The sequence below is a fragment of the Camelus bactrianus genome, chromosome 1 (assembly GCF_048773025.1).
Source record: "Camelus bactrianus isolate YW-2024 breed Bactrian camel chromosome 1, ASM4877302v1, whole genome shotgun sequence".
In the NCBI taxonomy this organism is placed as follows: Eukaryota; Metazoa; Chordata; class Mammalia; order Artiodactyla; family Camelidae; genus Camelus; species Camelus bactrianus.
The window spans coordinates 129,812,691-129,825,160 of record NC_133539.1 but is presented as its reverse complement, the minus strand read 5'-3'; the positions used below and the strand labels follow the sequence as shown (position 1 = coordinate 129,825,160).

General features: G+C 41.7%; 1 long non-coding RNA gene across 14 annotated transcripts in view; it reads right to left on the bottom strand.

Moving 5' to 3' along the window:
- LOC141578970 (uncharacterized) overlaps window positions 1-12,470 on the bottom strand; it is a 108,077-nt gene that overhangs the window by 60,062 nt on the left and 35,545 nt on the right. The window contains exon 1 of one of the 14 annotated variants that reach the window (XR_012509873.1): window positions 4,475-8,805. The exons of the other annotated variants lie outside the window; for them this stretch is intronic. This is a non-coding gene — a long non-coding RNA (uncharacterized LOC141578970). Of the gene's footprint in view, window positions 1-4,474; window positions 8,806-12,470 lie in introns of those variants that run through there. 14 annotated transcript variants of the gene reach the window in all.

Below are 12,470 nucleotides of genomic sequence, written 5' to 3'. Positions count from 1 at the left end.
GACTCTGCAGTGATCACGGAGCCGGGGAGCGGGAAGGGCGGCAAGATGTTTGACGCAGACGCAGCTGGGACCGCGCTTCTAGGCAGGAACCCAAAGTCACATCGACAAGGTGTCAAACACCTGTGTCCACATCCTCATCACCTGACATGTATTAACGAGAAATGGAAACCCATAAAATGCCAATAACCTTGGTGGATATACCGTCCAAATTGCAAAGTCACAGTTTGACAACTGGCCATCCCGGTTCCCTGGGATTCATTCTTGGAGAACCTTAAAAACCACTCCTCTGTCTTCAAGAAGTGCTTTCTAGTTGTCCGATCTTTGGCTCAGGGATACAGCACGTTCAAGTGAACTTCAATGTCTGCACAGATTTGACTGTCTTTCTCCAGGTTCACTTGTCCATTCTAAAGAGGCCTGAGCTAAGTCCATCCTCCGTAAGATCTATTCCCTCCAGTGACTACTCATTGAGCCTGCAATTAAAAGTCAACTGAACAAGGCTGTCTGTCCTCAGCTAAAGTTCACCCACCCTTCACTGCTTTCTTAATTTCCTCTCCTGGCTAATTGCAACAGACTAACACCTCCCTCTACCCCGACTATGTCAGTTTGTCTCCCCAAAGAGAAAGTAATTTCCATAAAATAGGAGACAACTCCATAGTTGTTGCCGACGAAATGAATCACAGAGCTGCTGTGGTGCAAAATGTCTCCCGAGATTCGGGTTCCTTTATTTTTTATACCATCTACACAAAGTAGTAACTCTTGCCAAGCACAGAGAGTAAACATTTTTTAGGTTGACGCATGTGCACTACATCTAAGGCTTCCTTATCTTAATTACACTGAGACTCTCCTGTTCCCAGGCCTGTTCCTTTTGAGGAACTAATAAACATTCTTGTCTGTAAGCAATGTTTCCCCTGGGAATGGGCAGAGTCCCTTGGCAGGAATTTATGTTTGCAGATAAGTCCGGTCACTTCTGTGAAATGTCCCGCGTGCAGGCACATCCACAGCTTCTATGCTAAGTTACCTTCACATAGTTACCTCTGAATTCCTAGCATATAGTAATGTCAATAAATAGAAATATGATTGTGGTTTCTTTCCTTTAAAACATTTCTGGTTATTTAAATGACCCTTGGAAGAGAGGTGTTTGCGGTCCAGTATCTTGATCCACAATACTCTGGAGGCCTTTTTCGGAATGGCTGTTCACTAATCCATTCAAAACACAACTTCTCATTCCAGGAATAGCTGTGCTTTTCTGCCAGGAGTTTGTGGTCACTCTCATGCCAGAAGAGCTTTAAACTATATCCTTACTAAGGATTTGTTATTTTTCCCCTCTTCCAAAAATATTGACATTCCTTACTTTCTTGCCTTGAGGATTTTTTTTCCTTGTTCAACCTTTAGTAAACCAGGCTTCTTGGGATGGGCTTGCCCTTACATATGATCAGCCATCCAACTCCCAGTGTGAGAGGAATCGGGCTCACCTCCTGCCCTCCTGTCAGGGCAACTAAAACTCAGTTCAGGAGCCAACAGGCACCCCAGGGCTTCTAAGGCTCGCTTATCTCCCAGAATCCCTGCTTTCTGGTTTGTCTTGGCTTCTGAGGATTTCCCCTCACTTTCTTGACAATTAGCTGTGCAGCTTGAAAGATGAGGAAGGAAGGTTTTATTTCTTAATCAGAATTTCAAGGAACTTGTGTAATGAAGGTTTTCACGAGATTCTAGAACACTCCATTGCCGAGACAGAAAACACACTAGATATTTTCTAAATTTAGATATCATGTGCATTTTTCTTTGTTTTTGTTTTCTTAACTGCTAACAGACATTTTTTAATTAAAAAAAATAACGCCCCAAATAGGATAGAACATTGAAGGGGCATACAAAATTAAAGGACAAAGACAGAAAAATGATAAATACTGTACAAAGTTAATATAATACATACACTATGGATCAGATCAGCAATTCTCAGTAACAGCTAATTGAAATATGATCATGAGGTAAAACGTCTCTCCTGTCAGGAGATGGCCAACAGAAAATAGAATTAATACAACAAACTAAAATTCTAAGTCTGGCGAGGTACAGAATGCTACCAGCTTAATGTGTCTTCTTCTGGAAAAGAGGGAGGCTCACCAGCTCTGTACTGTGGAGCCTGAACCCAAGTGAGGGCGGTAAAGTGAGCTCTGTAAATACCCAATTAACAAAGTGAGTGATGAATAAATAGACTTGAGCTTTGATGACAGAAATGATACTACTATTCACTTGTCCTGTAAAGTATGTCTTCACGTTCAGTGATCAAACCTCAGCATCCTCAGGGATTGAGATTATAGGAAAATGCAAGGCCGGGCCCAGACCTCCTCTTTGAGCTCGTGACATTGCACTTAGATGTCTCAAGGGCACCTCAAACTCCACCTGCAAAGAGCTGACTTCACGGTTCTCCTCCAATAGCAGTCCTGCCCAGGGCCCCTGGTCGGGGGACAAGGTCTCCCTCCCTATCCCAGCTCAGGCCCATCACTCACAGATGTGACTGGACCCCTCGTTCAGGGCCCAGATTTCCTCAGTCATGGAGTCCCACCACCCACACCAGTCCTACCAGGTACTCAATGGCACTCACACAGCACTGACTCTGTGCTGGGGACCACGCTGCACACTGCACACATGTAATCTCACTGGATCTCCACAGCAGTCTTGGGAAGTCGGTACATCACTGCTTTAATTGATTAGATAAATTGTTTCACTTCCTTGAGTGCGTCATCCAAAGTGCCATGGCTACTGAGCCACAAACCTGGGACTGAAAACCACTTGAAAACTGAACACTGCTACACCTCGCAGCCACCCTAATCTGACTCATCACATCACCTCCTGCCGAGACTTCTAAATGTTTCTAAGCATTCTACAAGACAAAAGTGATCTACGAGAGCACCCCACTCCCCTACTAAAAATCTGTCAATGATGGTCCACTGCCCTTAGGATAAAGCCCCACCGGCCTGAGCACAGCCCAACTGTCCGGCATCCGCGTCCCCTGCGCGCCCTCGCCGCCTCATCCACCACACAGCCCTACACGTGCCGTGTCCAGGACAGGGAGGCTGACTCCGTACAACCCGGGGCTCATCTCAATCGAACAATGATCACCCTCTTCAGTGGTCACCCTCTTCATTGCTGACTCTCAGAAAAATATTTTCTCAGGATGAATCAATATCTTTTTCCTTACAACTTCCCGTCATTGATAATGAGCTCCCCCCAAAAGAGAGAAGACATAATTCTGTCTCCTTATCTGTAACGTGTGAATAACAAGGAAATATGTGAGGTTTTAAGAGAAATAATATTCATGTGAGGCTGAGGGACAATTCCCAACATACAGTAAGCACTCAATATGTGCTTACTTAATATTAATAAGAATATATTGCATTCCAGCAACCTTAAATCAATGTTTTATGGCTTTCTCCAACAGACTGACAAACTGTTGGACGAACCCCTTTGAGCAGATCAGCACAAGTGTACTGGGAGAGGTAAGTGCTGACTCCAGTTACAGCTGCAGCCAACCAGCACTACGGGGAGGGGGTAGTTTGCTCAAACTCTTACATGTTGCTTGAGCATTTAGTTGTCGTTATTGAATAAAGACAGGTGTTCTTTAGTCAAAGCTCCTGAAACATAAATCTTCAAAGATTGATGCAAATTAGGTTTAAAGAACAACACTCTCACTCAAAATTATTTGAAAATTATAGTCTTAGCTCCTCTGCACATCAAAAGGCCATGTTCTTAATGTATCTGACTAAATACACCAAAAGGTTTGTTTAAAAGAAATTAAGATGAAGCCATCCTGAATAAGCTCTCAGTATCAACTGCACAAAGCCTCAACCAAGGGTCTCATTTCTCACTTCCAGATAGGTGTTCAGGTAGATTAACGTGAGTCTTGGTTTCTTATAACATGGGGGTCAGAAGAGTTGTGGATAGATTTATGTAGCAAATATAAACCTAGAGTATTTGCTGTGTGGGAATCCTAGAAATAAACAAATTGATATATAGTCCCACCCTTAAGAAGCTCAGCCTTTCCATTTACAACAGCATTAAAAATTAAATGAGAGATACATTTGACAAAAATTTACAAGATTTGTACATTGAACATTTTCAAGTATCACCGAAATAAAATTTACAAGATCTACATATATGGAAGTCATCTCATATTCATGGAATGGTAGACAATTTTGTTAAAAATGTTAAGACTCCCCAAAGTGATCTACAAATTCTGTGGAATCCCTATCAAAATTCCAGCTGACTTCTTTGCAAAAATTAAAAAACTGATCCCAAAATTCATATGGAAGAGCAAGGGGCCCAGGACAGACAAAACAATCTTGAAAAAGTAGAGCAAAGATGGAGGACTCACTTTAAAGGGTACTAAAAAGCTATAGTACTCAAGTCAGTATGGTACTGTCATAAGTTTGGATTAATAAATCTATGAGACACTATAAAAACCCAGGGGGAAAAAACTTACATTTACATTCAGTTTTCCACAAGGGTGCCAACAACACTTCATTGAAAGTAGAGTCTATTCAACAAATGGTGCAGTGACACCTGGGTATCTGCAGGGAAAAGAAGGTATCTGCAGGGAAAAGAATGAATCTGGAATCTGGACCCCCATATTTTATATAACAAAGAAATTTAATTCAAAATGGATCACAGACAGAAACGTAAAAACTAAATGTATAAACTATTTAAAAGAAGACACAGTATAAATATTTGTGGTCCTAGGATAGGCTTTGGTTTCCTAGATAGAATACCAAGAGCACAAGTGATAGAAGAAAAAAGCAGATAAACTGGACTTCATCTAAATTAAAACATTTTCTTACAAAGGACATCATCAAGAAAGTGAAATGACATTGGAGGGTGTATCTCAAGTGATAGAGTGCGTGCTTAGCAAAAAAATAAAATAAATCAATACATCTAATTACCTCCCTATAAAGAAATTTTTTTTAATGTTTAAAAATCTAAAGTGAAAGGACAATCTGCAGAATAGGAGAAAAAATTTGCAAAGCATGTATCTAATAAGAGAGTTGTATCCAGGATATATAACAAATGCTCACAACTGAACAATACAAGAAAATAGACCCAATTTTTAAATTTGCCAAGGATTTAAATAGATATACAAATGGCCAATAAGCATATGAAAAGATGCTCATCATCACTAGCCAAATCAAAATGAAAATGAGATCGCTTTTTACACCCACTAGGATGGTTATAATCAAAACATGGACAATAATAAGTGTCGTTCAGGAGGCAGAGAAACCTCATATGCAGCCAGTGGAAAGGGACAATGGTGTATCTTCTTTGGAGAATTATGGTGTTTCCTCAAAAGGTTAGCGTTATATGGTACAGCAATTCCACTCCTACATATAGATTTATCCCTCAGTATCCTAGGGGGGTTGGATCAGGAACCCCCCACCCTGGATAAAATAATCCAAGGATGTTCGAGTCCCTTTACAGCCATCTGGATCCATGAAGTGGAAACTACAGATATGGCGGACCAACTGTACAGCCAAAAGAATGAAAACATATTCTCATAAAATCTTGCACATCAATATTCATGGCAGTATCATTCAGAGTAGCCAAAGTTACAAACAATATCCATCCATCAATGAACGGATAAACAAAATTACCAAGAATAGTCCCACAAACTTTTGGTCATTGAATCTTTGACAAAGGATGTTAGAACATACAATGGAGTAAAGACAGCCTCTTCAGCAAATGGTGTAGGGAAAACTGGACAGCTGCATGTAAATCAATGAAGTTAGACTACTCCCTCACTGCATACACAAAAATAAATTCAAAATGGCTTAAAGACTTAAACATGTCGACAAGATAGTATAAAACCCCTAGAAGAAAACATAGGCAAAACATCTGACATACATCTCAGCAATATTCTCCTAGAGCAGTCTACTCAAGCAATAGAAATAGAAGCAAAAATATACAAGTGGGAAATAATTAATCTTACAAGCTTTTTCACAGCAAAGGAAACAGTAAGCAAAACAAAAAGAAAACCTATGGAATGGGAGAATATATTTGCAATAAATGAGACGGAAAAGGGCTTAATTCGCAGAATATGTAAACAGATTTACACGTAATAAGAAAGAAAAACAAACAATTCAATCCAAAAATGGGCAGAAGACCTAAAGAAACATTTCTCCAATGAAGACATACAATTGGCCAATAGGCACATGAAAAAGTGCTCAATATCATTATCAGAGAAATGCAAATCAAAACTGCAATCAAGTCTTACCTCTCACCAGTCAGAATAGCCACCATTCAGAAGTTCACAAACAATAAATGCTGGAGAGGCTGTGGAGAATAGGGAACCCTCCTACACTGTGGTGGGAATGCAGTTTGGTGGAGCCATTGTGGAAAACAGTATAGAGGTTCTTCAAAAGACAAAAAATTGACCTCCCATATGACCCAGCAATCCCACTCCTAGGCACATATCCAGAAGGAACCCTAATTCAAAAAGACACCTACACCCCAATGTTCACAGCAGCACTATTTACAATCGCAAGACATGGAAACATCTAAATATCCACTGACAGATGAATGGATAAAGAGGTTTTAGTATAATTGTAAAATAGACTACTATTCAGCCATAAAAATATAATAAAATAATGCCATTTGCAGCAACATGAATGGACCTGGAGAATGTCATTCTAAGAAAAGTAAGCCAGAAAGAGAAAGAAAAATATCATATGAGATCGCTCACATGTGGAATCAAAAAAAACCAAAAACCAAAAAACAAAAAAGAAAGAAACAGAAAGATAAAGTTATATAGAGAACAGAAACAGACACAGAGACATAGAAACCAAACTATGGTTACCAGAGGGGAGAGGGTGTGGGAAGGAATAATTTGGGATTTCAAGATTTGCAGATACTGACTATGTATAGAATAAACAGCAAGTTTATACTGTATAGCACAGGAAAATATATTTAATATCTTTTAGTAACATGTTTAAAAAGAATATGAAAATGAATACAGGTATGTTCCTATATAACTGAATTGTTGTGCTGTACCCAAGAAACTGACACAACATTATAAACTGACTAGACTTCAATGAAAATATTTTTAAATAGACCAATAAGGAAAAAAAAGAAAAAGGATATTATCAAACCAAAAGAATAAAGTACTGATTCAGGCTACAATATGGATGAACCTTGAAACTTTATGCTAAAATAAGCCAGACACAAAAGGACAAATAGTGCCCTTTTAGATGAACTGTATCTAAGCGTTTACTTTACTACTCCTGTAAATTTTCCGGAGGTTTGAAATCTATCAATATCAAAATAAAATGTATTATTCATTAAAAATATAAAAGGATTCTTTAAAGGAGGGCTTTAATTATTAAATGCAGAAGTGCAATTAAAGCTCCTGGAACAACACTTTGCACGTCCACAGACAGTCACTGCTTTCACTGCCACTCAGAGGGTGGTGCCAGCGCTGATGAAGGCTGCCTCCACTCGCTCCCCTGCAGAGAGGTGTGAGAGCCTGGGCTCTGACAGGCAGGGTGACGGTGACCCTGGGTCAGACACAGCCATGCCCCAGACTCTGCGATAACCAACTTTCTTATACAAACTGCTCCATGTAACATAAACACGCTACAGGGATGTAACTTACAACACAGGGAATATAGCCAATGTTTTACAATAACTATAAATGGAGCATAACATTAAAAATTGTGCATCTATTGTACACCAGAAACTTATATCATATTGTAAATCAGCTATACCTTTATAAAAAATTAAAAAATAATTTAAAAATGTTATCTCTTTAGTAGGCAATTTGGTTTTTAAGTAAATACTAAACAGCTTAGAATGTATAAAAGCATTAAAGTGTGATGTTTGTTTACATATTTATTTACTTTCAGCCTCCTGCTAAAAGAGAAATTAAACAATTTTTTTAAACACAGCTTAAAAACCATAACAACAAATAGACAAAGTGAGAGTGAAGAGAAAATGGAGATTCAATAATTAAATGAAACCAGGGGGAGGTAAAGTCATAAAAATGGATGCCAATAAGCCAGGGTAAGTGTTAAAGGCCTACTAGAAATTCAGCTGTAAGATTCTTGGCAGCTGATGTGAAGGAAAAGCTCAGCTGGGCTAACGAGCTAAGTCATAAATCTAAGTGTGATAAGTGTCGCTTTAGTGATCTAAGTTCTGCCGGGCTAACTCGTAAATATGAAGTTTAGTGTTAGTTTACTGGGCTAACAAGCTAACTCGTAAATCCAATCTCAACATGTGTCAGTAACGTGATCTGTTCCAAATTGATAAGCTCCAGTGTACTGATTACTTGCTTTTTGTTGTTTGAGACTTATTAGCTAATAGCCCCATACTTGTAATTAAACCTATAAAACCTCATGTGCATATCTTGGAGGTGCTCAGAGCTTCCTAGCAGAAGCCCCTCTGAGCCCGCTGGCAAAATAAATCTGAGTACTCCAACCCTCCGAGTGGTGCTTGTTTCTTCGCTGGCCTGTGGTTTCTGTAACATTAAAGCAAAAAGAAAAAGATGATGGGGCGGGCGGGAGAGCTCAGGGGTAGAGCGTGTTCTTAGCGTGCACGGGGTCCCGGGTTAAATCCCCAGGGCATCGACTAACAGATAAATATACCTAATTACCTACCCCCCTCCAAAAGAGACCCAAAGAAAAGAAAACGGGAAATTTCTTTCATAAAAAAACCTGATATTAAATTTAGATTAAATATTTTAAGAAAAATAGAAAAAGATGAGTGACACAAGCGATAATGCCCGAGAGATAAATCCGCGGTGACTGCTGGAAGGTCCCCATATCCCACGTGCAAAAATCTGAAACAACTTTCTCACCACTCAGAGTCATCCTCAGCCCACCCCACCCCTCCCCCTGTTAAATGCAGGAGCACAGGCAGGGCCTGGCCTTTGCTCTCTCTGTGTCATCACAGTGAGACAGGATGGAAGGGGACAGAGCACAGCCATTCAAGGAAGGCCACAGCAATTAACATCAAAATGGTGAAGGATTCAACCTCCAATAGGCCTTGAGGCTTAGGATGAAGAGATTTAACTACTAGCAGAGCTTGAGCTTCATTATACACCCATTGTAATAGTAACATGGTGAATAACACGCCTCCAGGCACAATGGCAGTCCCAAGGCTAGCCACAAAAGGTCACAGGTTGGGAAATGGCCAACTCCCCGGGAATCCCAGCCCCTTGCCCTTAGGCTGGTCCTTCTACTTATTAGCATATGAAACCACCAAGCCCAAGAAAACAAGCAACACAGCGCCACCTCGCGGTCACCCCTCTCTCTCCCTCTTCGGAGAAAGCCCACACTCTGTGGAGTGTGTACCTACTTTTAATCTGAGCACCCAACCCCCACACCTCGTGGCGATTCTCTTGACTTTCAATGTATCTCTCTGAGTAAATCTACGTTTACTCAACAGTTGTTTGCTCTTGAATAATTTCCTACACGAAGCCAAAGACCAACATCTGGAGGGACAAATCCCAGGGGCTCATCTAATGTGTGGGACACAGCCCTTCTCATGCCCCACATCTGTTTTCTTGTATCAACAGGACTGGGTTGTGAAGGGAGTTCTTAGGCCCCAGCTAAGGGACAGAAGCAGCCCTGGCGTCGCCCAGGTTCTCTGTGGTTCTCTGTTGTGCTGACTCCCCAGACACAGAGCGTTCTCCCTAGGCCTGTCCCCACAAAACCCTTCCCTCCAAAATACAAGAACATCATGTCACAGTCATCTTGTTCAACCAGGAAATGTTCAGCCCACTTTTTCCTTCCCCAGTAAAAACCTAACTCTTCTCCCTCCCATCCCACCTCTTCTTTCTTTGTGAGAAACCTGCTCTTCACACAGACAATCCTGAACGCAGGTGCCTTGCTGGCTGGGACCGAGATGTTTCAGTCTCACAGCCTGCGTCCTTTCACTTTACCCTTGCTACCTTAAGCCTTTCCTGAGTCTCCCACCCCTCTGATTCTGAACTTCACAAAGTGCTGAGGTTACAGTCACTATGTTCATACCTCCCAGGTTTTAGCTAGTTTTCCTTCGCAATATCTTCACTAAGGAGCTGCATCAAGAAGTTTAAAGAGGCTATTCTTACATTTGAACTGAGGAGCCTGCATAAAATTTAAATGGCTTTGAAGAGAGAGTTAACCAGGGACAGAGTTGTCGCAGGTCCTAGTCAACAGTGTCACGAGGCAAAATGTTCTTCAAAGGCTCAGATTGGCTTCTGAACACGGAGTCGGCAGGGAGGAGATGCCAGGCAGTGAGTGGAGTGAGTGACACTGGGTACCCTTCCCCAGCTGGGGAAGAATTGGATTTTGTTCTAGTTTTCCAATTTCTTACTACCATTTTCTCTTATTGTCACATACCATTTCCTACGAATTAAGAAAATTAATGTCAGTCATTTGGGTCGCTTGGGAGAAGCTACGTGATGCCATTCACAGGGCTGGGACATGACAGCCACACCAGTCTAGGTTAAAAGACCAGTGGGGGTAATTTCCGAAGTATAGAAGGGCATGCAGCAAACTCCCCAGCTTCAATGACCTCATCTCAAAGGTGGGGCCAATACAACTACCAAGCAATGCACGTGATGATTATGGCCAACATCTGTCTACAAGGTTATGTGCCCGTGACAGCTGTCGCTTAATGGTGAATGAGTACGATCAGCGAGGCTCAGTCTACCTGGCCACACGCGCCCTGCCTTCCTGCCTTGGTGCAGCAGCAGAGCTTGTTTAGCTGAGATGAACGCCCCCAGAGCAGCCCCGACGGGAAAGCTCCCATCTCTGCACAGCGAGGTGTGTTCCTTTCCTTCTCAAAGCTGATCACAGTTTGCTGTCGTCTGTTTTTATGTTTATCCCTTTAGTACCTGCCTCCCCTCCTGGGTTTTGCTCAAAAAGCACAGGTCCAGGTATGTCTTGCTGCCTGCTGGATATTCTGGGCTGGGAGACAGGAGAGCCCACACCTGATGAACGGAGAGGCCAGAAGGCCCAGGGGCCCATGCTGAACCGAGGACCCTGCACCCAAAATTATGGTCTGAGTTTGGGCAAATTACACAGTCTTATTTACCCTGTGATTCCTCATCTGTCCAAGAAAATAACTGCCCATGGCACATACAGTTACAAGGATTAAAGGAAATCACCAAATTCACAACATATTCAAGGGGCCACCAGTGCGTCCTCAACAGACACATGCTGCCTTTACGGCTCTGACACACGCTAAGTGGGGCGGACGGACGCAGTGAACACTGCTAAGTGCCAGTTTGTTAAGTGCTTCATGTGTGTTATAATATTGTTTACAACTTGCAACAAACTCAGGAAGAAATGAATATTATCATGCCCATTTCACAGATTCACCAACAGGTTAAGGGAAGTTACACTCTAGTCCAAGGCCCTTTGGTGAGGAAATGGCTATTTAAGCCTGAATCTGAGCCCAGGCCTAGGCTACGTCTCTCTCCAATCCACCTGACCACTTGCCTATGAAAGCCACCTGTCCAAAACACAAGTTTGCACAGGCCAGCTCTTAAATGCAATGTGTGCCACTGTTTGTCAATGTTGGTTAATTACCATAAACTGCTCTCCGAAACCGCTACAGAAAAGACAGGTAGACCCACATCCCTGCCCACAAAGAAGAGGAGTTCTGTCTTGCCTTCTCCTGTAGTGTGCAGAACACCTTCCCTACATCACCAAATCTTTTTTATATGCTTCATCCGTGTTTATGTTTGCACACGGCATATTAAACTAGAAGGTAACTGAGGTAATTCCATCTTGGTTGCTTTCCAAGGTTGCAGGTTATCCTTAATCAGTCCGTGAACGAAAATACTACAATGTGTATGAAAATACTGCAACCATGTCAGTAAACAAAGAATGCTGAAACCAAGTCAACAGTGGCTGCTGCCACCCCCCAGCGAGGACAGGCCTGCAGCCCAGCCTTTGCAGCCACTCACAATGCTGCCCTCTGAGGGGACACAGAATAAGAAAGGACAGGATACTGGTCCTAGATAGCTAGGTGCTTGTCAAATGAATGAATTCAGTGAGCCCAAATATTTGCTTCCTCCCATAAATATAAAAGCACTAAATTCTTTAACTTGAGATATCTGGTTTTCTTTAGATAACAAGCAATCTTTTATTGTTCCTACTACCTGGTCTTTGTTGTAAAGCTCCTATATATCTTAGCTCCTCCCCTAAGTCTTTGGAACAGTCCCTCAGAGAAATCTGAGAGGCTGTCATCCCCGCTGGAGTCCTCTCACCGAATAAAACTTAACTCTTAACTTTTTTGCTGAACATTTATTTCAGTCGACACAACTTACAACAAACCCAGGAAGAAGTGAATTTTATCATGCCCATTTTACTGATTCACCAACAGGCTAAGTGAGGTTACATTCTATTCCAAATTCCTATGGTGTGGAAATGCCGATTTAAACCTGAAGCTGGGGTGCCCATGCCTGTGCTCCTTCTCTCTCCCATCTACCTCATCACTTCTCT